The sequence below is a fragment of the Artemia sp. Qi Xiang Cuo genome, chromosome 18 (assembly GCF_049724085.1).
Source record: "Artemia sp. Qi Xiang Cuo chromosome 18, ASM4972408v1, whole genome shotgun sequence".
In the NCBI taxonomy this organism is placed as follows: Eukaryota; Metazoa; Arthropoda; class Branchiopoda; order Anostraca; family Artemiidae; genus Artemia; species Artemia sp. Qi Xiang Cuo.
In genome coordinates this window covers 15,808,868-15,836,238 of record NC_142811.1, presented here as the reverse complement: position 1 = coordinate 15,836,238, position 27,371 = coordinate 15,808,868, and the positions used below count along the sequence as shown (strand labels likewise).

Sequence of the window (27,371 nt, the reverse complement as noted above, 5' to 3'; positions counted from 1 at the left end):
TAAATGTCCTAATGAGGATAGGGCTAAGGCTTATTATAGAATAGAAATCAAGTAGAAAAAAAACATAATGATTGATTCAATTCAGCGGTGTTTCATTTACTACTATTTGCTGCCATAAGTGTTGCATCTCTCTTTAGTAGGCCATATATAGGCCTATTCCTACTAGACCTAGGCTGGATATAGAGGTATGCTAAGCTTACTTTTTCAACTTTTTTTTCAAATTTACTTTATTTGGTATTATGACCCAAGTGGTGGTAAGGTGTAAATAGGCTATCGGAGATAGCCTATGCTGATGACAAACATGTAAAATCAGTTGGTCCAACTTGTGTAGGCTATAGGCCTATGGGCTAGATTAGTGATATATCTGCCCCATTTAAGGGGGAAGCTAGGATGCAATTGGGTACATATAGTAGCCTATACAGAAAAACTGTAGCCTAGGCCTATCTAACACAATCTGAAGACACTTTTACTATGCTTTATCCCTTTCCCTATAATATGTAGCTAAATATATAGCCCAAATTTCATATCTACCATTTTCTATTGCCCATCTGTTTTATGTTCCTTGATTGTTTCAGGATTGATTCAATTTATGGGTACATAGGTTGAAACAAGAGTAAAACATGGCAAAATGAATAGAAAATATATATTATTGGGCTATACATTTACACATTAGGGGAGAGGGTTTAAAGAATACAATAAATATAGAAAGAACCACATCTAGAATCTAATGATATCCTAATGAAAAACAGGGTTTCTCTGCCTTGTGAGATGTTGCTCACTCTGTGACAAAGATTTAAACTTTGTTTTTTTGGGGGGGTTGAAGTGGTAAAAAATGGTTTGTAGGTTAGGTTACATATTTAATATATGCTATGCTTCATTTCTAGTCTATTAAAGTTGGGTAAATTATATCCATTCCTATTGAAAATTGATGATCTTGGCTAATGTTTTGGACAGTAGAATCTATCCTGTGGCATTGCTCCTTCTGAGTTGTCATAAGGAATGTAGGTTGGATCTTTCTTGTTGCTGTCAGACAGTTCTAGGTCCTTTGCTTCAACTGAATTATTGTTTGTGTAGCTTCATTTTCTTTATCTTCCTCTGAAAGCTGAGAAATGTTTTTCTCAGGAAGTAGATGTTTGCTCATTACTGAAAAGAGACCCTGAACAGACCACTGTAAAAATACCAAAAATAGGTGAAATATGTTCTGTAATTGCTGAAATATGACCTAACATCAGTAAAACCCTGTCAATTACATAAAGTAACTAAAAGCAAAGCCAGATTTGCAATTGATCCTCACATATTGAGAAATCAAATTATTGACTGAAAAGCAAAAAATGTTGCACAAATACAAAAAATGGGTAAAATTTTCCAATTCACTTCCTGTATCTCTGTCTCCATTGATGTCTGATACAAGACTAACAGCCTAACTAGCCTAACTAACAGACTTAGTTAGCCTAACAAAGCCTAGCTGTTAGTTAGCCTAACAGCCTAACTAACAGACTAACAGCCTAGACAAAATACAAGAAATCCTATCTCCTTTCTATAACCCTCAGGGTAAGAAAAAAAATGGATTCAATTTTTCAGGGGTAAATTTTACCCACCATTTATTTTCTAGGGTTAACATGTTTCCTTGTCAATTATAGGCCTATGCTTGTATTTGTAACCCCAGTAATCATTGATTGAAAATATTCTTGAATTGAGAATCTAATGACAATTTCCTATTTTTTCTATGCTATCTGATTTCTCTCTTACAGTAAACAGGCTATGTGCAACTAAAGGGGGTCACCCCTGCCCCCCCCCCCCCAGGCAGAGCTTTTACTAGGGTTGGTGATACCCAGGGAAAAATTAATTACAGTGCCCCCCTCCAAACCCAAATATAAGCAGAAAAAGCCAAAGCAAACTGGACAAACCCCTAATTGAAGTGTCCCCCCTCTACCAATGGCACCAGTGGCAGCTTGGCCTGGTTGCCCCCTCCCACTTCAAACAGCTCTGTCCTCAGGATATCCCCTTCATGTAAGATTCAGCAGCCACAGAGAAATAATGACAAATAAAAATAATAAAGAAGAGAAGGAATTTTGGAATATTATACCAATATGCCAAAATTCAGGCAAAATATGTGATGTTGAAATGTTGTGTTTCTTGGAGGCCAATTTATCATAGCATTGTAAGATAAAGAATAACACTAGGGCCATTAAGCCCAATGGCAAGTTTATAAGACATTTTGAAGTTTCTGAACAAATCTGATATCTAAAAGTTTTTATTCAATATTATAAGTGTTTGAGGAGGGCTGGATATCAGATAAAAATAGAAAGGATGTTGATTGCCCTCCTGTACCCTTTGGCCTTTAAAAAGGGAACTGAGACTTTTGATTTCCAATAAAATGTGCCCCCTCCTAAGTTTCTAAGATTCTCTTTTCTACTGTAAAATCTATCTGTAAAGAATTGATAGTTTGTATAATTTAATACCCTTATCTCAGGGACTCTAGCTGCTATGTTATCAATGCTTGAATAAGCCCACTTAAAATAGTAGGGTCTATCTTAGAAACTTAGAAGTGGGCACATTTGATTGGAAATTCAAAGTCTTTGTGCCTTTTACAAAGGTCAAAAGCTACTGGAGGGTAATCAGCCTCCCTTCTGGTTCCTTTTCTGCTATCCATCCCTCCCCAAACCCCGATAATATTGATTGCAAATTTTGGGATGTCTGTTTTGTTCAACAACTTTAAAATGTCTAATAATTTTGCCTTTGGGTTTTATGGCTTTAGTGCTAACCTTTATCTTACCCTGCTATGATATTATGGCCCCTAGAACCACCACATATTCAAATCAAGCTTAAAACAATTAGAAATTACCACAAGCAAGAGCACTTGTCATTTCTGGATAACTTGATAAAGACCTATTTTAAACATTTTCTCATCACTCTAAAATTGAAAAACAAGTCATAAACAAACATAAATTAAAATGAATGATTAAATCAAACTTAAAACAAGGACTTGTCATTTATGGATAACTTGATATAGACCTATTTTAAAAATTTTCTCATCACTCTAAAATTGAAAAACCAAAAATTGTTCAGACTTCCAGCAATTAACTTTACTATATATTTAATAATCAGTCTAATTTCACTAGATTTTCCTAGTAATCTAGATTATTATGGTGATTTCTTTTGTCAGTTGTCTGTCAAAAAAGCAATACTGTTCAAAATAGATATAGTTTTCAGTAATTCACAAATGCCACTCATGGTTTTTAGAAGGTTTAAGATGAAGGGGTGAGGGATGGCACTGCTGTTACTTGGAAACCATGATTAGATTTGTGATACCATTTTGGCTGTTTTCTTCTTGTTGCTGTTATGAAAAATAAAAACACCCTATTTAGAATAAACATTGTTTTCAGTAAAACATAAATCATACTCTGGTTTTTACAAGATTTTAGGGAAAGTTGCTGTACTCCTATTTGGCCAAATTTTGGTTGGGTTTAAGTTCTACTTAATTATTCATATCATTTCTGTTTTTATTAGGATTAATTTGAAATACAAATCGTTTTTAGTAAAGCATAAATCACACTTTGGCCTTTGGAAGGTCTAGGAGGAAGTAGCTCTATTTTTATTTGTAGTAATTTTTGTTTTGTTGTAAGTTTAACTTTAATTATTGCTTTTAATTTGTCTTGTATATTAGGATTCTGGGTTTTATCTATAGCAGTATAGGTTGCTTCTGTTGCTCAATCATGGGCTATAATGAGAGAAAGGATGACATGGCTAGGACACATTCTGCAGATGAATGGTGACAGATTGCCAAAAATTGTCCTTGTTGGCCAAGTGAACAGTGGGTCATCCCCAAATAGGGTGGGAGGATGTCATAAGAAAAGGTTTAAGAGACATGGAAACTTCTTCAGAGGGTTTGAATAGATAGGGATGGAGGAGGACCATAATTAGCTGTGTTGGACTCAGGTGGCTTATTTCTGTAGTTTTAGCAGTAGTGGCAGTTGTATTTGTTGCTATATCTTCATGTTTGATTTGCTCATTCATTTCAACTTCTTTCTTGGCAAACTTGTTTTAAATGAATTCTGGTAAGAAGAATGGGATGTGTCAGCTGGAAGCAGAGTCATGATGAATAAGAAAGCCATAAATTCTTGTTTAGGTTGGGAAGGTGTTAATAATAGACTTCCAGTTGCACATTTTATGAGAAAAAAGTGCAAGTATTAGTGAAAATGGAATATAACCCTAAAGTAGCAAGTAGCAACAGTAATAATGGAAATGAATTTTATATACTGGCATACAGCTACTAGAACAAATGCAAACATGTTTTTAAATGAATTCTGGTAAGAAGAATGGGATATGTCAGCTGAAAGCAGAGTCATGATGAATAAGAAAGCCACAAATTCTTGTTTAGGTTGGGAGGGTGTTAATAAAAGACTTCCAGTTGCACATTTTATGGGAAAAAAGTGCAAGTATTAGTGAAAATGGAATATAACCCTTAAGTAGTAAGTATTGACAGTAGTAATGGAAATGAATTTTATATACTTGTGTAGGCTACAGCTACTAGAACAAATGCACAAGGTTCAAGGTAAAAATATTGCACCTTTATCTTAAGACTTCAATGCCTAGGCTGGAAAAAATAATGATGAATGTTATCTTAGCTTAGGTAAATTTGGGGCTAGGAAGGGAAAGAGCAATGGTCATAAACTACTGCAATTTTTGGAGGTGCTGTAGTCTAGTTACAGCAAATACAGTATTTGGCCATAAAATGGTCCAAAAGTTAAATAATACTTCTATGATGGAAAAATAGCTAACCTTTTAATTATGCTATTGTAAATCAAAAACTGGTAGGATAAATAAAAGACAGTAGGGTATATGGAAGTCCTATTTTTGATATTATGTCATTTTACTGATGTGAAAATGATCATTTAGACAAAGTTATAAGAGAAGAACAGTGCAGTTTAAGAAAGGGTAGAGGATATGTTGACCAAATTTTCACTATTAGGATTAGTTTAAATCCTTTTGTCCTTCAGTGTTTCCTAGCATTCTGATATTTGCTTTTTCTCTTATTTTGAAAATTAACCAATTAGTAGCTAGATTACATACTGACATATGCTGGGCTAATTCTTAATGATTATGTTGGTTTTTAGCTGTTTATGCTCTGGGTTTCAAAATTTTGTGAGGGTTTATCATCTATGAAACAGTGAATTTGAGAAGTGCCCAAGTTGTCAAACACCTTTAGTCCTCAGTTTTATAGATCATGAACACATGTTCAATTCTGTTGATAGAAAATCTTTATCAAAGGTCTTATCCTTGTATGGTATACCAGACAAATACATTGAAGTGATTAGTGATATGGACAAAAATAACACTGCTGTGGTAAAGGTAGGAAATGAGGTTAGCAGCTGATTTTGATTAAATCAGGAGTTAAGCAGGGTTGTGTTCTATTGCTGTTAACATGGATTATTTTTATGGACTTTTCTTAAGGACCACGTGAAAGGCAATGGGAGAACATGGAATGAAATGGGGAAGAAAAATTTTTTTGGACTTCGATTATGCTGATGCTTTACGCATCCTAGATGAAAGTGCGAGCACAATGAACAAAACTTTAAGAGGTTTAGCAAGTTCAGGGTGCTAGAATAGGTCTTAAAATTAATGTTAAGAAGACAAAGTTGCTAATACTAAGAATAAGTGAAGATGAAAAGGTGACCTTGGATAATGAAAAGATTGATCAGGTGAACAGTTTTGCTTATATTGTTAGTATTATTAATGAAGATGGTGGGAGCAGTGAAGATGTTAAAAGTAGACTAGCCAAGGCTCAGGGCGTTTTTTTTTTTTCACAGTCGAAAAAAATTTGGAAGAATTGGAAGATGAGCCTGCAAACCAAGAATAGAATATTGGATTGAATGATAATGGTCAAATATGGTTCTGAAGCATGGAAGGTTCGAAAAAAGGATGAAAGTTTACTAGATGTTTTTTAGAGAAATTGCCTATGGACTGTTCTGGGTACCTAGCTGACTGACTGTATTTCAAACAGCAGGCTGTACAAAAAGTCTGGCTCAATCCCACTTTCTAGGGCTGGTCAGGTGGGAGGATGCCATAAACAAAGATTTAAGGGAAATGGGAACTTCCTAGGATAATGTAAGGGGGAAGGCTTTGAATAGATTGGTATGGAGGAAGAGCATGCGAATCTGTGTTGGCCTCAGGCAGTTTGGTGTAGTGGTGAGGTGTTTAGTAGTAGTAGTTACCACCCTCAAACCCAACCCCTCACATCCAAATTTTACTTTTGCCCAACAATGCTGCTAGAGAAAGGGCTGATTTAGAGAACACTCACTGTATAAAAAAAATACATTTCGCAGATATTGCCTTTAGGTCTTTTATATATTTGTTGAATTTAATTGTATTGTTTCTATCAAGGTGATACCCTTTTTGGGGGGAGTTTGTTTCCTGTTTCTAAAATCATATAAATTTTCATATGCCCATATAGACCCCGAAGCCATGCCGAAAAGTCGGCGGAACGCCGCCGAAAAAAACGGTGGCGTGCCGCCGAGCTTGCACCAGCGCGCTGACGCCACCACTGATTCTATTGGCGGGGGCGTCACTAATACGCCGCCGTTTCTTTTGTTTTTTTTCTGTCTCTTTTTTCTTTATAGATATCGACCTCCGGGCTTCAACCATCACCCATGCTCATCTGTTTCTTAAAGATAAATACTGTCATCTTGAGCTTGCCATGTATATCGGTTCGCAGGAAGAAGAAAAAGAAATTTTTCTTGAAACAAAGATTCTACCTTTGTTTTGTTTACACAGAAGAAACAGAAGAAGAATACATCACTTGATGCTTTTGTAGAAAATAAACCAATGGATAATAAGCATACAGCAGCAACTTTATAAGAAATATAAAATAAATTTTTTGTGAAACATTATTGCATTTAATCAGCAGTTGTACTGAACCAATCCTGCTCAATTCATCCTCAGGGCTATACTGTGGTGTTTCTCCTCCCAATAGTATAGTGCAGACGGTTTGATATCATTCTATTATCCCTTCTTGTTTTAGTTTTGTTTTTATTTAAAGCTTTTTTCAATAGGCAATGATTAGAAGTCCTCCAAAAAAAGTCCCCCCAGATCCCATCTCAATTGCCAGTGATAGGGGTACCAGTCTTGGCTGGTCAAGCACTATATCTCAATGTCCAAATGATAGCTCCAATTCTGAGAAGAGGACAAGGATAAGTTTAGGGGTTAATGTCACCATAAATGATGATAATTGGTTTTAAGAGGTCCTTTCTAGAAGCTCTAAAAAAAGGAAAAAAATCTCCCAAATCAAAAGCATTTCCCCTCTCCCTGCCCAAGATCATCCCTCCAAAAACTTAGGAATTTACCTTAAAATTATTCCTACTACTTTCTTTGAAATAATAAAGACTACTGCAATAAGGATTGCAATTTTTAAATTGCTAAAATCAATGTTCTCTCTTAATATTCCCCATGATGGACGTCTGCTAATAACTGTCCAAGATCAGAAATCAGTAGACGCAATAATTACCCTAAAATCCCTTCTGAATACCCCAATTAATGCATCTAAATAGAACCCAAAACAATCACCAACAAAAATAGTAGTTTATAATGTTCCCCCAGAAATATCCATTCAGGAGTTAAAAGAAGGGCTCTCAGATAGGGCTGACAACCCAATCCCAGTTGAAGATGTTACCCAACTTGGCAAACCTAACTCTAATGACCTAAAAACTAGTAGATCCTTCTTATTCACACTGGAGGAAAATATTAGTATTCCAGAAAAGTTATTCCTATTTGGGCAAATCAAACCACACAAGGAATACAAACCTAAACCTATCCAGTGTCAAAAGTGTCTCAAACTGGGACACACAACAAACAAATGCAATGAAATTCTCCTAGAGTGTAGTAATTGTAAAGCATACCATCCTAATGAGTCGACAACTTGCAAAAACACTCAGTCTACATGTATCAATTGCAAAGGCCCACATGAATCTAAAAATAATTCACTATGCCCTGCATGTAAGAAAAGAGCTCTAACACTCCAAATAGTAACAAAGAAGGCTATCCCATACCCCTTTGCGGCAATGGAAGCAAATGCTCCCCAACAATACCAAATAAAGCCCATAATGAAACCAACCAAAACCCCCAAGTCCAACACCCCCAATGCATCCAGTACTCCGTCTACAACACCATCTTCTCAGCCCCCTAGCGCACATCCCTATCAGAAGGACTCATTAAGTCAACAAGCCTCCTTGTCCAGTGAGATGAGGTCAGCCTGCCCCCCCCCCCTCCCAAGAAGAAACAAACCAGAAACACTACCAGGAATTATTTCCTTAACTGACAAACAGGATGCACAACCAAACATGCAACCCCCAAATATATGCTTATTCATTCTAAACAGTAATGCAGTTCAGGCCATGAACATACATCAACTACAGAAAACAAAAATCATTGCAGAATCGGCAAAAATTTACATCACCGATGATATGCTCATTCAAGCAAAAAAAGTTCTTACTTTGCTTTTAACAAAATTGAAGATTGATGCACAGTTACATGAAAAATAAATCAATAACACAACAGATATCAATATTCCAGTGGAACATAAGATCACTCACTGAAAATAAGCTAAAGAAACTAATATCTTTTATGAATAATAATTCCATTAATATTGCTTCCCTCCAGGAAACTCATTTAACCCAAAATCAACAAATTAAGTCTCTGGGATATACTATCCTGAGAAAGGATAGATCATCAGAGAGAAAAGGAGGTGGTGTAGCTCTATTAGTTAAAAATAATATAAAATTCTGTGGCATCAATTTTCCAGATTTTGCTAATGATGTTGATGTAATTGGTATCAGTGTTTGGCTGAATAATATAAAAACCTACATAATAAGCTTTTATAACCCTAATGGCCAAACTACAGATGCCATGGATTTCTTTAATTATATAAATAATTCTAATATGTTAAAAAATATCATCATTTGTGGAGATTTCAATGCCCTCAGCCTTTTGTGGGGGAATAAACCAGCAAATAAAGCTGGTAAATTGATTGAGTATATGACTTCAAATAATAATGAACTAGCTGTTGCTACCCCTCCAAACCTGAATACTTATTTCAACCCCAAAAGTGGCAGATTTTCCACAATTGACCTACAAATTGTGTCATTAAATATTTTGAATAAAATTTATATAAATAAAATTGATAGTCTATGTACTGACCACTTTGATATAGTGTGCTCCGTAAATGAACCTGCTGAAACTCTACCACATACCTCCAAATATATCAACACTAAAGCAAATTGGTCTATGTTCCAAAATAAGCTAAATGATGAAATCACAAGTTTCACCCCAAAATTCATACATTTCAAACACAACAGTTGACACACATGCTGAAGTATTGACATCTTTCTTAATAAATACAGTTAATCATGCTATCCCCAGGCCAACACCTAAGAATATCCTACCCTAAACATATTCCTAAAGCATGGTGGACAAATGAGTGCCAAAATAAATGGAGAATAAAAAAGGCAGCTAGGACAGAATTCATAAAAAAACCATCACCTAGTACATATTTAAAAAAATTACAAGCAGAATCTAATCTAAAAAGGACTATAATAGATGCTAAATATAATTACTGGAATAATTTTGCAAATAATCTCTCCAGAGAAACACATGATCCAATTATACATAAAGTCATAAGCCACATCTGTGGGAAAAAGATTTCCCCCAACCCAGTAGTCCATTTTCAATCCAGGAAATGAATAATGCAATACATCATATTAGGACCAAAACTAGCGGCAGCTATGACAATATACACCCTACATGGATAAAGAATCTCACCCCTTCATACAAACAAGAACTGCTGAATTGTTATAATCACGCCTGAACATCTTCTATGTTCTACAATATATGGAAATGTTCGTCCCTCCTAACAATCCTAAAGAAATATAAACCCGAAGGGAACTCTGAGTCCTATAGGCCTATAATGATTACTTCTGTGATGGGAAAATAACGGAGAAAATGATCCATTACAGACTCCTCTGGTTTGTTGAAAAAAAATAATATGATCCCTCCCACTCAAACTGGATTCAGGAAACACCACTCCCCAACAGATGCTTTCATTTTGCTAACAAATGCAATAAATGAATCATTCTCAAAAAATAATGTCCTAGCAGCTTTCCTAGATTTTGAAGGGGCATATGACAATGTGAACCACCAAATCCTTTTAAAAAAACTTGCAAACCTTGGACTACCCCCCAAGCTAGTATCTTTTATAAAATCCTTCATAGAAGTGCGAAGTTTCATTGTTTGTGTTGGTTCAGCCTCTTCATCCCAAAAGACAACAACCAAAGGCCTACCTCAGGGAGCAGTCCTCAGTTGCCTCCTGTTTGCCCTATATCTCTGGGACATGAACCTACCCCACACGAATCTACAATATGCTGACAATATGGTGCTGTGGTCATCTGGCAACACCTTTGAGATAGCACAGTCAAATCTGCAAAAGTCACTTTTCCAATTTGAAAAATTCTCTCAACATTCAGATTTACCCATTGCACCTACCAAGTCGAAAATAATCCAATTTCACCAGAAGCGAAACCATGTTAATGCAAAACTAACTCTAAATAAAACAACTATTCCAGAAGATAATCATATTAATAACCTAGGTCTCATGCTTTACCTAAAACTTAATTTCCACCTCCACATTTCAAACACAATAAAAAAAAGGCTATAGAAAAACAATTATACTAAAAAGACTTCTTTCCACACCCTGGGGATGTAAGGAGAAAACCTTACTCCAGTTTTATAAATCACATATAAGACCCCATATTGACTATGGACTCATCGTCTATGATGCATGTGCAAAGACCCTGGTGCAAAAAATTGAAACAACATAAAATGATATAATGTATTTCATATTTGGTCTTATAAAACACATAAGCACCAATTTTCTGCTTATGAAGAGTACATTGACAACAATAAGGGAAAGACGTAGCTTATTCTTGACAAAACATCTTACAAAAATTGAACCAAATAGCTCACACACACTACATAATTGGTTAAGAAATCCAGCCATGTATAGAGGCATTGCAGATGAGTTTGCCAACATTCAGAAGAAGTTCCCCGTACCAGCAAAGTCTATTGCACCCACTTTCCCCCAATCCCCTCCATGGAATTGGTCAAGTCCCATAATAAATATTGATTTCTCAAAGTGGACTAAAGATTTAACCCCCATCGCTTTTATCCAGAAAAAATTTGCTGAACTTGAACTTGCTGAATACAATTACCTATAAAAATCACTTCCAAATATTTGTTGATGGGTCAAAAATGAATGAGAAGGTAGCAAGTGGTGCTTTCCTTCCTCACCTGAAAATTGGAATGGGCCAGAGATTATATAATAATTTATCTATAATGTCTGCTGAGTTAAATGCCATAATCATGGCATTAGAACACATTAAGGAAAACCAACCTTTGGTTGAAAATTCAAATAATATTATTGTATATTCCGACTCTTTATCAAGCCTTGAGTTGCTGGCCTCAGCTCCTTAGTATAAGTTGGACATTGACACCTATCATTGTCTCATTATTATAGATAATCTTGCTTCAAGTGGCGTAAGAACTTATTTTTAGTATATTCCTAGCCCCTCTGGCATAAGTGGTAATTATCAGGTTGATGAAATAGCAAAAAATGCTATAAATATTGACCAGCCAAGTGGGAGACCTATCCCGATTAGAGATATTTTCCGATGGAGGCTATCAGATATTAATTTTAATAAGATTAATCCTATCCTTCCCCTCTTTCCCAAAAAGTATCTTTCGAAAATTTATCATAGAATTCGTTCTGGAACAAATGGACTAAATTTTCTTGCATTCTCATATAAGTTTTCTAATTCAAGTGGTTCAATTCCCCTGTCCCCTCTTTGCAGGCATTGTAATATGAATAATGAAACAATTGACCATTGCCTATTTGAATGTAATATGCTGACGTCTGCAAAACATACCCTGCTTTGAAAACTGTTAAAATGCTTCAAACACCACAAAATCTCACTATCAGCCAAGAGCCTAGCCAACTATACCTGCACGCAGAGCATAGAAATCGACATCTATCAACTCATAATTGAACTCTTAGAGTCGAAAGATCTACTGAAAGATATCTGAAAATATCTAATAATCATGAGGCAATCAAGCCAGTAGCTCTGTAGCCCACAGAGTGAAGCAAAAGGAAAAGGGCTAAATAGTATCACTGAAAAGCCTGCCCGCTGTTAAATAGAAGAATCTACCTTCCACTTTGAAATTCGGTTAATTTTTCTTTCTGACTTTTTGGATGAAGAGAGGTAGGTAAAAGAGCATTAGGCAATTCAGGATGTTATCAGATGCAGCGCAATAGCGCTGCCTAAGTAAAGAACGATGTTGGCGCAATGTGTTATTTATTTATTTTGTTCCATAGCAGGGCACTTCATATCGAAGGATTTGTCGTAGAAACTTCGAAAAGGACTCATTCGATAGGAAATTGCAAGGGCTAGTGTCCTTTTTAATAGTCGAAAGTGATTGGAAGGCAGCTAACACCCCTTCCATGCCCACCATTTCCCCAAACACATCCAATAAAAATTTTGAGATTGCCATTTTGTTCAGCATAATTAATTTCCAGATAGAAAATATGTTTTAAGGAGGTTTCTCTCCCATAACCCTCAGTGCAAGGGTTTTAAGTTCTGCCCTGGGGGCATATAAGAACGATGTTAGCACAATGTATTATTATTATTTTTCTTTAGACCAGGGCACTTTGTATCAATGAAGTTGTCATAGAAACTTCGGAAAAGGCTCATTCAATTGGAAATTGGAGTGGCTTGTTCCCTTTTTAATGGGCAAAAGTGATTGGAAGGCAACTAACACCCCTTTCACGCCCACCATTTCCCGAAACACATCCAATCAGAATTTTGAGATAACCATTTTGTTCAGCATAGTTGATTTCCAGATAGAAAATATGTTTTTGAGGGGGTCACTCCCCCACAACCCACAGGGCAAGGGTTGTAAGTTGTGCCCTGGGGGCATATAAAAAGGATGTTGGCACAATGTATTATTTTTGTTTCCTTTAGACCAGAGCACTTCGTATCAAAGACGTTGTTGTAGAAACTTCGGAAAGGGCTCCTTATATTGGAAATCGGAGTGGCTTGTGCCCTTTTTAATAGTCGAAAGAGATTGGAAGGCAACTAGCACCCCTTCCACGTCCACCATTTCCCGAAAAACATCCAATCAAAATTTTGTGATAGCCATTTTGTTCAGCGTAGTTGATTTCCAGAAAGAAATTATGTTTTTGAGGAGGACACTCCCCCACGGCCTTAAGGGCAAGGGTTGTAAGTTATTCCCTAGGGGCATATAAGGTTTTTATAGAACGCGTTGTTGTAGAAAATTCAAAAGGGACTCATTCAATTGGAAATTGAAATGGCTAGTGCCCTTTTTAAAAGTCGAAAGTGATTGGAAGGCAACAAAATCAAATTTTGAGATAGTCATTTTGTTCCATGCAAGTTCAGGAAATTATAGCTTTGAGCAGGACACTCCCCCCACAGTCTTCAGGACAAGGGTGGTAAGTTATGCCCTGGGTGCATATAAGTTTTCATTGAAATCTTTGTCGTAGAAAGTTCAAAAAGGGCTCATTTGATTGGGAATTCAAATGGCTAGTGCCCTTTTTAATAGTCTCAAAAATGATTTGAGGGCGACTAACCCCCCCCCCCCTCACACCAACGTTTTCCCCAAGCACATCCAATCAAATTTTTTTTTATAGCCATTTTATTCAACGTAGTTGAAAGTTTTGGAAATAAGGTCTTTAAGGATGACAACCCTTCCACCCCCACAGTCCTCGGGGCAAGGGTTGTAAGTTATGCCCTGGGGGCATATAAGGTTTTTTATAGAAAGCTATGTTGTAGAAACTTCAAAAGGGGCTCATTCAATTGGAAATTGAAAGGGCTAGTGCCCTTTTTAATAATCGAAAGTGATTGGAGGGAAAATAAACCCCCTCCCACGCCCACCCTCGCATTTGCCTTTATGTTTAAAAACTAAATGTTGCTTTAAGATTAAATCAAAATGAACTGTGTTAATGCTAATCTCAGCAGTACCCCAAGAACGACAGTAGAATGGCCATAATAACTCCCACCCCTCACCCCTGCTGCCACCTATAACTTTTTTTTAACACCAAATATGGGCATAGAGTCCCTAGGGAGAACACTTCTACTCCGAACGGGAGTCCATATATGGGCATAGAGTCATTAGGGAGAACACGTGGTTAATTAAAGCGATTGGGAATTTGGAACACCTGTGCTGTCAGTCATTAATCAAATTGTTTCCAGGCAAAGTTTAATAATGTCTGACAGGTACTGTCAACATTTCTCCAGGAATAGATCCAAGTCATTAATGTCTTTGCCTCGGAAACAACTCTTTTGGTCGAACTCCAAAAGATATTAATAACCAAACGCCATGGAAACAATTCTCCAAGAAACATCTTAGCAATGAATTGTTTTAGCGCGGGAATCCGGTTTCTTATTAATTTGAAATGCATTAGCGCAGAGATGCCAAACAAAAGGAACACGCTGAAATTACGTTTAGGGATTATTTGGGCGAAACCGTTTTATCCATTTTATGGGATTATTTCGGCGAAACAGTTAGAGACATTTTAAAAGATTATTTTAAAAGATGATTTGAGGGTGAAACTCTGTGGTCGTTATAATACACAAGTTCCATTTAAACAATGTTGTGTGGTCCTCTACCCCAACCCAAAGGGTTCCGATCCCCCTACCCCAACCCCAAAGGGTTCCAATCCCTCTACCCCAACCCCAGAAGGAAGCCACCAGTCCACAAAGGTCCACTGGGCTCCCAAAGGGCCCCCCGGCCCTCAAGGTTCCCCCAGACCCCCCCCCCCGGGGCCCAAAGGGCCCCACCCCCCCCTTTGGCCCCCCAAATGGGCCCCTCTCCCTCCATCTCCTCCCTCCTCCTCCCCTTCCCCTCCCCTCCTCCCCCTCCCCTCCTCTTCCCATCCTCCTCCTCATCCCTCCCCCTCCTCCTCCCACCTCCTCCTCCCCTCCCCTCCTCCCCTCCCCTTCCCTCCCCCATTTTTTATACTTTTTTTTGCATTGAGACACAGAACGACCCCCTCCCCCGGCCCCTCCCCCCTCCAAAGGTCTGATTTTTCAAAGTTCATTTTGAATTTCTTTCGTTGAAATGCAAGAAGTGGAATATGTCAGTAGTGTTTGGTTGTGGTTTACCTTGTCACAGTTACATTTTCTTGATTTTTCAAAGTTCATTTTTGAATTTCTTTCATTGAAATGCAAAAGTGAGAATATTTCAGTATCGTTTTGTCGTGGTTTACCTTGACACAGTTACAGTCCCTGGATTTTTCAAAGGTTATGGTCTAGGTCCTTCGTTGAAATGCAAGAGTTGTATTATTTCAGTTGTGTTTTCTCGTGGTTTACCATGTCACAGTTACATTCTCTTTATTTTTCAAAGTTCATTTTCGATTTCCTTCGTTGAAATGCACGAGTTGGAATATTTCAGTAGTGTTCTGCTGTGGTTTACCTTGTCACAGTTACATTATATTAATTTTTCAAGGTTCATTTTGGATTTCTTTCATTGAAATGCAAGAATTGGAATATTTCAGTAGTGTTTTGTTGTGGTTTACCTTGTCACAGTTACATTTTCTTGTTTTTTCAAAGTTCATTTTGAATTTCTTTCGTTGAAATGCAAGAGTTGGAATATTTCAGTAGTGTTTTGTCGTGGTTTAACTTGTCACAGTTACATTTTCTTGTTTTTTGCAAAGTTCATTTTTAATTTCTTTCATTGAAATGCAAGAGTTGGAATATTTCAGTAGTGTTTTGTCGTGGTTTAGCTTGTCACAGTTACATTTTCTTGATTTTTCAAAGTTCATTTCGGTTTTCTTTCATTGAAATGCAAGAGTTGGAATATTTTAGTAGTGTTTTGTCGTGGTTTTCCTTGTCACAGTTACATTTTCTTGATTTTTCAAAGTTCATTTTGAATTTCTTTCGTTGAAATGCAAGAGTTGGAATATTTCAGTAGTGTTTTGTCGTGGTTTACCTTGTCAAAGTTACATTCTCTTGATTTTTCAAAGTTCATTTTGGATTTCTTTCGTTGAAATGAAAGAGTTGGAATATTTCAGTAGCGTTTTGTCGTGGTTTACCTTGTCACAGTTACATTTTCTTGATTTTTTAAAGTTCATTTTGAATTTCTTTCATTGAAATACAAGAGTTGGATTATTTCAGTAGTGTTTTGTCATGGTTTACCTTGTCACAGTTACATTGTCTTTATTTTTCAAAGTTCATTTTGAATTTCTTTCGTTGAAATGCAAGAGTTGGAATATTTCAGTAGTGTTTTGTCATGGTTTACCTTGTCACACTTACATTCTCTTAATTTTTCAAAGTTCATTTTGAATTTCTATCGTTGAAATGCAAGAGTTGGAATATTTCAGTAGTGTTTTGTCGTGGTTTACCTTGTCACAGTTACATTTTCATGATTTTTAAAAGTTCATTTGGAATTTCTTTCATTGAAAAGCAAGAATTGGATTATTTCAGTAGCGTTTTGTTTTGGTTTACCTTTTCACAGTTACATTCTCTTAATTTTCCAAAGTTCATTTTTAATTTGTTTCATTGAAATGCAAGAGCTGGAATATTTCAGTTGTGTCTTGACGTGGTTTACCTTGTCATAGTTACATTCTCTTGATTTTTCAAAGTTCATTTTGAATTTCTTCCATTGAAATGCAAGAGTTGGAATATTTCAGTAGTGTTTTATCGTGGTTTACCTTGTCACAGTTACATTCCCTTGATTTTTCAGAGCTCATTTTGAATTTCTTTCGTTGAAATGCAAGAGTTGGAATATTTCAGTAGTGTTTTGTTGTGTTTTACCTTGTCACAGTTACATTCTCTAGATTTTTCAAAGTTCTTTTTTGATTTCTTTCATTGAAATGCAAGAGTTGGAATATTTCAGTAGTGTTTTGTCGTGGTTTACCTTGTCACAATTACATTTTCTGGATTTTTCAAAGTTCATTTTGAATTTCTTTCATTGAAATGCAAGAGTGAGAATATTTCAGTAGCGTTTTGTCGTGGTTTACCTTGTCACAGTTACAGTCCCTTGATTTTTCAAAGGTTATTTTCAAGTTCCTTCGTTGAAATGCAAGAGTTGTATTATTTCAGTAGCATTGTCTCGTGGTTTACCTTGTCAAAGTTAAATTGTCTTTATTTTTCAAAGTTAATTTTAGATTTTCTTCTTTGAAATGCAAGAGTTGGAATATTTCAGTAGTGTTATGTTGTGGTTTACCTTGTCAAAGTTACAGTCCATGTATGTTTCAAAGTTCCTTTTGGATTTTTTTCATTGAATTGCAAGAGTTGGAATATTTCAGTATTGTTTTGTTGTGGTTTACCTTCTCACAGTTACATTTTCTTGTTTTTTTCAAAGTTCATTTTGAATTTATTTCGTTGAAATATTTCAGTAGTGTTTTGTCGTGTTTTAACTTGTCACAGTTACATTTTTTTGTTTTTTCAAAGTTCATTTTGAATTTCTTTCATTGAAATGCAAGAGTTGGAATATTTCAGTAGTGTTTTGTCGTGGTTTACCTTGTCACAGTTACATTTTCTTGATTTTTCAAAGTTCATTTCGGTTTTCTTTCATTGAAATGCAAGAGTTGGAATATTTCAGTTGTGTTTTGTCGTGGTTTTCCTTGTCACAGTTACATTCTCTTGATTTTTCAAAGTTCATTTTGAATTTCTTTCGTTGAAATGCAAGAGTTGGAATATTTCAGTAGTGTTTTGTCGTGGTTTACCTTGTCACAGTTACATTCTCTTGATTTTTCAAAGTTCATTTGAATTTCTTTCATTGAAATGCAAGAGTGGGATTATTTCAGTAGTGTTTTGTCATGATTTACCTTGTCACAGTTACATTCTCTTAATTTTTCAAAGTTCATTTTTAATTTCTATCGTTGAAATGAAAGAGTTGGAATATTTCAGTAGTGTTTTGTTGCGGTTTACCTTGTCACAGTCACATTTTCTTGATTTTTCAAAGTGCATTTCGGTTTTCTTTCATTGAAATGCAAGAGTTGGAATATTTCAGTAGCGCTTTGTCGTGGTTTACCTTGTCACAGTTACATTCTCTTGATTTTTCAAAGTTCATTTTGAATTTCTTTCATTGAAATGCAAGAGTGGGATTATTACAGTAGTGTTTTGTCATGGTTTACCTTGTCACAGTTACATTCTCTTAATTTTTCAAACTCTTGCATTTCAACGAAAGAAATTCAAAATGAACTTTGAAAAATCAAGAGAATGTAACTGTGACAAAGTAAACCACGACAAAACACTACTGAAATATTCCAACTCTTGCATTTCGACGAAAGAAATTAAAAATTAACTTTGAAAAATCCAGAAAATGTAATTGTGACAAGGTAAACCACTACAAAACACTACTGAAATATTCCAACTCTTGCATTTCAATGAAAGAAATCCAAAATAAACTTTGAAAAATCAAGAGAATGTAACTGTGACAAGGTAAACCACAACAAAACACTACTGAAATATTCCAACTCTTGCATTTCAACGAAAGAAATTCAAAATGAGCTTTGAAAAATCAAGGGAATGTAACTGTGCCAAGGTAAACCACGACAAGACACTACTGAATTATTCCAACTCTTGCATTTCAAGGTAAGAAATTCAAACTGAACTTTGAAAAATCAAGAGAATGTAACCATGACAAGGTAAACCACAACAAAACACTACTGAAATATTCCAACTCTTGAATTTCAACGATAAAAATTAAAAATGAACTTTGAAAAATTAAGAGAATGTAACTATGATAAAGTAAACCACGACAAAACACTACTGAAATATTCCAACTCTTGTATTTCAATGAAAGAAATTGAAAATGAACATTGAAAAATCAAGGGAATGTAACTGTGACATGTTAAACCACGACAAAACACTACTGAAATAATCCCACTCTTTCATTTCAACGAAAGAAATTCAAAATGAACTTTGAAAAATTAAGAGAATATAACTGTGACAAGATAAACCACGACAAAACGCTTCTGAAATATTCCAACTCTTGCATTTCAACTAAAGAAATCAAAAATGAACTTTGAAAAATCAAGCGAATTTAACTGTGACAAGGAAAACCACGACATAACATTACTGAAATATTCCAGCTCTTGTATTTCAATGAATGAAAACCGAAATGAACTTTGAAAAATCAAGAAAATGTAAATGTGACAAGGTAAACCACAACAAAACACTACTGACATATTCCACTTCTTGCATTTCAACGAAAGAAATTCAAAATGAACTTTGAAAAATCAAGAGAATGTAATTGTGACAAGGTAAACCATGACAAAACACTACTGACATATTCCACTTCTTGCATTTCAACGACAGAAATTCAAAATGAACTTTGAAAAATTAAGAGAATGTAACTGTGACAAAGTAAACCACGACAAAACACTACTGAAATATTCCAACTCTTGCATTTCGACGAAAGAAATTCAAAATGAACTTTGAAAAATCCAGAAAATGTAATTGTGACAAGGTAAACCACGACAAAACACTACTGAAATGTTCCAACTCTTGCATTTCAATGAAAGAAATCCAAAATGAACTTTGAAAATCAAGAGAATGTAACTGTGACAAGGTAAACCACAACAAAACACTACTAAAATATTCCAACTCTTGCATTTCAACGAAAGAAATTCAAAATGAGCTCTGAAAAATCAAGGGAATGTAACTGTGACAAGGTAAACCACGACAAAACACTACTGAAATATTCCAACTCTTGCATTTCAATGGAAGAAATTCAAAATGAACTTTGAAAAATCAAGAGAATGTAACAATGACAAGGTAAACCACAACAAAACACTACTGAAATATTCCAACTTGCATTTCAACGATAGAAATTAAAAATGAACTTTGAAAAATTAAGAGAATGTAACTATGACAAAGTAAACCACGACAAAACACTACTGAAATATTCCAACTCTTGCATTTCAATGAAAGAAATTGAAAATGAACATTGAAAAATCAAGGGGATGTAACTGTGACATGTTAAACCACGACAAAACACTACTGAAATAATCCCACTCTTTCATTTCAACGAAATAAATTCAAAATGAACTTTGAAAAATTAAGAGAATATAACTATGACAAGGTAAACCACGACAAAACGCTTCTGAAATATTCCAACTCTTGCATTTCAACTAAAGAAATCCAAAATGAACTTTGAAAAATCAAGCGAATGTAACTGTGACAAGGTAAACCACGACATAACATTACTGAAATATTCCAACTCTTGTATTTCAATGAAAGAAAACCGAAATGAACTTTGAATAATCAAGAAAATGTAACTGTGACAAGGTAAACCACAACAAAACACTACTGACATATTCCACTTCTTGCATTTCAACAAATGAAATTCAAAATGAACTTTGAAAAATCAAGAGAATGTAATTGTGACAAGGTAAACCATGACAAAAAACTGCTGAAATATTCCAACTCTTGCATTTCAATGAAATAAATTCAAAATGAACTTTGAAAAATCAAGAGAATGTAACCTTGACAAGGTAAACTACAACAAAACGCTACGGAAATATTCTAACTCTTGCATTTCAACTGTAGAAATTCAAAATGAACTTTGAAAAATTAAGAGAATTTAACTATGACAAAATAAACCACGACAAAACACTACTGAAATATTCCAACTCCTGCATTTCAATGAAAAAAATTCAAAATTAACATTGAAAAATCAAGAGAATGTATCTGTGACAAGGTAAACCATGACAAAACACTACTGAAATATTCCAACTCTTACATTTCAACGGAAGAAATTCAAAATGAACTTTGAAAAATTAAGAGAATATAACTGTGACAAGGTAACCCACGACAAAACACTACTGAAATATTCCAACTCTTGCATTTCAACTAAAGAAATTCAAAATCAACTTTGAAAAATCAAGGGAATTTATCTGTGACAAGGTAAACCACGACAAAACACTACTGAAATATTCCAACTCTTTCATTTCAATGAAAGAAATTCAAAATGAACTTTGAAAAATCAAGTGAATGTAATTGTGACAAGGTAAACCACGACAAAACACTACTGAAATATTCAAACTCATGCACTTCAATGAAAGAAATCCAAAATGAACTTTGAAAAATCAAGAGAATGTAACTGTGACAAGGTAAACCATGACAAAACACTACTGAAATATTCCAACTCATGCACTTCAATGAACGAAATCCAAAATGAACTTTGAAAAATCATGAGAATGTAACTGTGACAAGGTAAACCACAACAAAACGCTAGTGAAATATTCCAAATCTGGAATTTCAACGAAAGAAATACAAAATGAACTTTGAAAAATCAAGTGAATGTAACTGTGACATGGTAAACCACAACAAAACACTACTGAAATATTTCAACTCTTGCATTTCAACGATGGAAATCGAAAATGAACTTTGAAAAATCAAGGGAATGTAACTGTGACAAGGTAAACCACGACAAAACACTACTGTAATAATCCCACTCTTGCATTTCAATGAAAGAAATTCAAAATGAACTTTGAAAAATCAAGAGAATGTAACTGTGACAAGGTAAACCAAGACAAAACGCTACTGAAATATTCCAACTCTTGCATTTCAACTAAAGAAATCCAAAATGAACTTTGAAAAATCAAGCGAATGTAACTGTGACAAGGTAAAACACGACAAAACACTAGTGAAATAATCCAACTCTTGCATTTCAATGAAAGAAAACCGAAATGAACTTTGAAAAATCAAGAAAATGTAACTGTGACAAGGTAAACCACAACAAAAAACTACTGAAATATTCCAGCTCTTGCATTTCAACGAAAGAAATTCAAAATGAACTTTGAAAAATCATGAAAATGTAACTGTGACAAGGTAAACCAAGACAAAACACTACTGAAATATTCCAACTCTTGCATTTCAATGTAAGAAATTCAAAATGAACTTTGAAAAATAAAGATAATGTAACTGTGACAAGGTAAACCAAGACAAAACACTACTGAAATATTCCAACTCTTGCATTTCAACGATAGAAATTCAAAATGAACTTTGAAAAATCAAGAGAATGTAACTGTGACAAGGTAAACCATGACAAAACACTACTAAAATATTCCAACTCTTGCATTTCAACGAAAGAAATTCAAAATGAACTTTGAAAAATCAAGAGAATGTAACTGTGACAAGGTAAACCACGACAGAACGCTACTGAAATATTCTAACTCTCGCATTTCAACGAAAGAAATTCAAAATGAACTTTGAAAAATCAAGAGAATGTAACTGTGACAAAGTTAACCACGACAAAACACTACTGAAATATTCCAACTCTTGCATTTCAACGATATAAATTCAAAATGAACTTTGAAAAATCAAGAAAATGTAACTGTGACAAGGAAAACCACGACAAAACACTACTAAAATATTCCAACTCATGCATTTCAATGAAAGAAAAACGGAATGAACTTTGAAAAATCAAGAAAATGTAACTGTGACAAGGTAAACCACGACAAAACACGACTGAAATCATATAACTCTTGAATTTAAATTACAGAGATTCAAAATGAACATTTAAACAACAAGAAAATATAACTTTGACAATGAAAACCATGATACAACACTTCTGAAATATTCCAACTCATGCATTTCAATGAAATAAATTCAAAATGAACTTTGAAAAAACCCTAAAATGTAACTGTGAGAAGGTAAACCACAACAAAACACTACTGAAATATTGCAACTCTTGCATTTCAATGAAAGAAATCCAAAATGAACCTTGAAAAATTAATAGAATGTAACTGTGACAAGGTAAACCGCAGCAGAACACTACTGAAATATTCCAACTCTTGCATTTCAACGAAGGAAATCGAAAATTAACTTTGAAAAATCAAGGGAATGTAACTTTGACATGGTAAACCACGAGAAAACACTACTGAAATATTCCAACTCTTGCATTTCAACGAATGAAATCGAAAATGAACTTTGAAAAATCAAGGGACTGTAACTGTGACAAGGTAAACCACGACAAAACGCTACTGAAATATTCTCACTCTTGCATTTCAATGAAAGAAATTCAAAAATGAACTTTGAAAAATCAAGAAAATGTAACTGTGACAAGGTAAACCACAACAAAACACTACTGACATATTCCACTTCTTGCATTTCAACGAAAGAAATTCAAAATGAACTTTGAAAAATCAGACCTTTGGAGGGGGGGGAGGGGCCGGGGGGAGGGGGTCGTTCTGTGTCTCAATGCACAAAAAAAGTATAAAAAATGGGGGAGGGAAGGGGAGGAGGGGAGGGGAGGGGAGGAGGAGGAGGGGGAGGGGAGGGGAAGGGGAGGAGGAGGGAGGAGATGGAGGGAGAGGGACCCCTTTGGGGGGCCAAAGGGGGGTGGGGTCCTTTGGGCCCCGGGGGGGGGGGGTCTGGGGGAACCTTGAGGGCCGGTGGGCCCTTTGGGAGCCCAGTGGACCTTTGAGGACCGGGGGGCTTCCTTCGGGGTTGTGGTAGAGGGATTGGAACCCTTTGGGATTGGGGTAGGGGGATCGGAACCCTTTGGGGTTGGGGTAGGGGACCTCACAACACTGTTCAAATGGAACTTGTGTATTATAACGACCACAGAGTTTTACCCTTAAATTCTCTTCTAAAACATTTTCTAAAATCATCTTTTAAAATGTCTCTAACTGTTTCGCTGAAATAATCCCATAAAATGGCTAAAACGGTTTCGCCCAAATAATTCCCTAAACGTAATTTCAGCGTGTTCCTTTTGTTTGGCATCTCTGCGCTGAGGCATTTCAAATTTATTTCAAAAGTTATTATGGCCATTCTACTAACGACTTAGGGTATTATGTTCAAACTTTCGGGGCTACTTCTGCTCTTAAAATTTAACCAAATCAAAATAGCGGAAGTGTATCCAAGCTATCACAGGAAGTAAACAGGTATTTTTGCAAATGGTATCAAGTTTTCCATTTGAGGTCAACTAGAGGAGGTATGAAACTAAATTAAACACTTTTATTTGTGTCCAGATGTTTAAAAGGGCCTATGTTGTTAAAAATTGCAAAAAAAAAATTTCCAGCATACAAATATTAGGCCAAACTATAAATTTTTAAAAAAACGAAAAGATTTAAAGTATATTTTATGTGTTCCCTGTAAAGACTATGTCAATATAAAACGAACAGAAATTAATAAAAAAAACTTTTTCCTCAAAATAAGTTTTTCAAAGAAAATTAAAGAATTCTAATAAACAAAAAATGAACAAAATTAAAATCAAATAATTTACCAAGCATGAAACTACCACAAATCAGCATCGATAAATAAATGAAACCCAAAACGAACAGAAATTACAATAAATAACCGAGTCAAACTCAAAACGAGCAGAAATTAACATAAGTTGGGCTCAAAACCCCTTTACCTTCCCAAGGCCAGAACATGGTTTGCCCTTTACTGAAAAATACAAATGAATGTGTATTGTCAGTTTAGTATACTGATATTTAGTAAACAAAATGCTAGTATTATTTGATTTATTAAAGTTATAAAAGTAAAAACTTTAACAAACAACAAAAGTACGAAGAACAATAGGGAAATCTTTTTGCAAGACAGTGGAGATAATTTGAATGAATATTTCGGCCCTATGTCCAAGGGCCGTCCTCAGCAAGACAAAAATATATGAAACAAAAAAGACTCACAACAACATGCGACCAATAAAACCAAAAACTAAAAATTTTTCAAAGCAGTCCTAGCATCCTTACTTCAGCGAAGTTCAACCAGGTCTGATAAAAAGTAAGTTAAAACAAGGCAATTCAAAGAGATGAAACAAAAATAATTTAAAAACATGTTCTTATTGTTAATCCAGCTTTTTTGGCAGCTAACCTCAAAGATATTTTTGTGACCGGTTCTCTATGAATGTCTATTGGTTTTTATAAATATTAGGTAAGATCATTTTAATTAAATTTGTTTATAGAGAATTTATTGTATATTCTCATAAATCTCAATATAAGGAAATATTATAATTAATCTTAATTCTTATTTCAATTGATTCTCTGACTACCTGCTTTATGCCTAGGTCATTGCTAATAAGGGCAGATTCATCAAAAAGTATATTGTGGCTAGGATTTTCAAAAATATGGCTGCCTAAGGCAGAATCAGATGAAACAACGGAAATACTAGAATTTGGAGCTTTGACTATATCATCTTTATGCTGTTGTATGCGCTTTTCTAAATTCTCGTGTGTTCTACCTACATAATATTTGCCACAATCGCATGGTATTTGATAGACCCCTCTTTGGCGAGTAACTGGGGTTTTATCTTTACCTGAATTTAGAAAATTTATGATTCTAAAATTATTTGTGAATGCTACATACAGATTATTTTTTTTGCAAACTTTTTTAAGATTTGTAGTGATTTTTGGGATATAGGGGAGGTAAATTATGTTTAAGGGCTTGTTAGAAATATCACATGGTAAACTATCATTAATTTTACGGGAATGTCTCTTCAGTCTAGAATTAATTACACTATTAATATATAAAATAGGATACCCATTTCCAAAAAGTATGTCCTTGATAAAGTTTAATTCTGCTGTTATGTGGGAATCAGAACAAATTTTTAGGGCACGATCGACGAGGGATATTACAACTGCTCTTTTAACTTTTGGGGGGTGGTTTGATTTAAAATGAAAATATATATTATTTTGTGTTGGTTTTCTATAAATAGTAAAATTGATTTTATAGAAACTACTAATAACTACCACATCTAGGAATTGTATTTTATTTGCAATTTTGATTTCTAAAGTAAATTGTAAATTTCTATCGTATGTATTAAGGTGATCTAAAAAACCCTTGAGCTCATTTTCCCCATAGTTCCAGAGTGAAATTACATCATCCATGTAACGTCCCCAAAAGACATGTTTCAAAAGATACGAATCTAAGGCCCAATTTTCAATATGTTCCACATAAATATTCGCCTGTAACCTGGAGAGAGTCACTCCCAGCGCTAAGCCTTTAATTTGCTGGTAAAAAGAATTACAGAATTGGAAACACATTGAGTACTTGTTACAGAGTTTAACCATGGTCATTAAGACTTCGCAATCTATTCCTGCTGCTGAAACTTCTATTAAATGATAATTTTCTTTGATTTTATTTTCTAATAACTGGTCAGATACTGTGACATTAATATTTGTATACATTGAAACAATGTCAAAGCTACTTATAATTGTATTTTCTGAGATATTTACGTTTTTGATTTCAATTTGATTGATTTCAATTGACAGCATAAAGATGATATAGTCAAAGCTCTAAATTCTGGTATTTCCGTTGTTTCATCTGATTCTGCATTAGGCAGCCATAATTTTGAATATCCTAGCCACAATATACTTTTTGATGAATCTGCCCTTATTAGCAATGACCTAGGCATAACGCAGGTAGTCCGAGAATCAATTGAAATCAGAATTAAGATTAATAATAATATTTCCTTAAATAGGGACATGGGGGAATATACACTAAATGCTCTATACACAAATTTAATTAAAAATGATCTTACAAATTATTTTAAAAAACCGATAGATATTAACACAGAACCGGTCACAAAAAGACCTTTGAGGTTAGCTGCCAAAAAAGCTGAATTAGCAATAAGAACGTGTTTTTAAATTATTTTTCTTTCTACTCATTGAATCGCCTTGTTTTACCTTACTTTTTATCAGTCCTGGTTGAACTTCGTTGAAGTAAGGATGCTAGGACTGCTTTGAAAAATTTTTGGTTTAATTGGTTGCATGTTGTTGTGAGTCTTTTTTGTTTCATATATTTTTTTCTTGCTGAGGACGGCCCTTGGACATAGGGCCAAAATATTCATTCAAATTATCTTCACTGTCTTGCAAAAATATTTCCCTATTGATCTTCGTACTTTTGTTGTTTGTTATGGATAGGCAGTGTGGTCTTCGTAGCTATTTTTTTAAAAACATTTATATTTTTTTCAGTTAAGTGCAAATTATGTTCTGGCCTCTGGAAGGCATATTGGTTTTGAGCCCAACTTATGTTAATTTCTGCTCGTTTTGAGTTTGACTCGGTTATTTATTGTAATTTCTGTTCCTTTTGGGTTTTATTTATTTATCGATGCTGATTTGTGGTAGTTTCACGCTGGGGAGATTATTTGATTTTAATTTTGCTCATGTTTTGTTTAATGGAGTTTTTTACTTTTCTTTGAAAAACTTATTTTGTGCAAAAAGTTTTTTTAATTAATCTGGAAAAGAGCTAGTATAGAAATATATCTATAAAAATGAATTATATTTTTTTTTTTTTGCACAGTGAGCAGAGCACACTGAAGTTGAAGTAGCCTTAAACTTTGACTTGAAACTTCATA

The 27,371-nt window shown here is 34.8% G+C and overlaps 2 protein-coding genes across 2 annotated transcripts in view; one reads left to right on the top strand and one right to left on the bottom strand.

Annotated features, from left to right (window-relative positions):
- Positions 1-27,371, bottom strand: part of DZIP1 (DAZ interacting zinc finger protein 1) — a 197,446-nt gene that overhangs the window by 98,993 nt on the left and 71,082 nt on the right. The gene's annotated exons all lie outside the window — the stretch shown is intronic.
- Positions 1-27,371, top strand: part of Dhfr (dihydrofolate reductase) — a 34,167-nt gene that overhangs the window by 252 nt on the left and 6,544 nt on the right. The gene's annotated exons all lie outside the window — the stretch shown is intronic.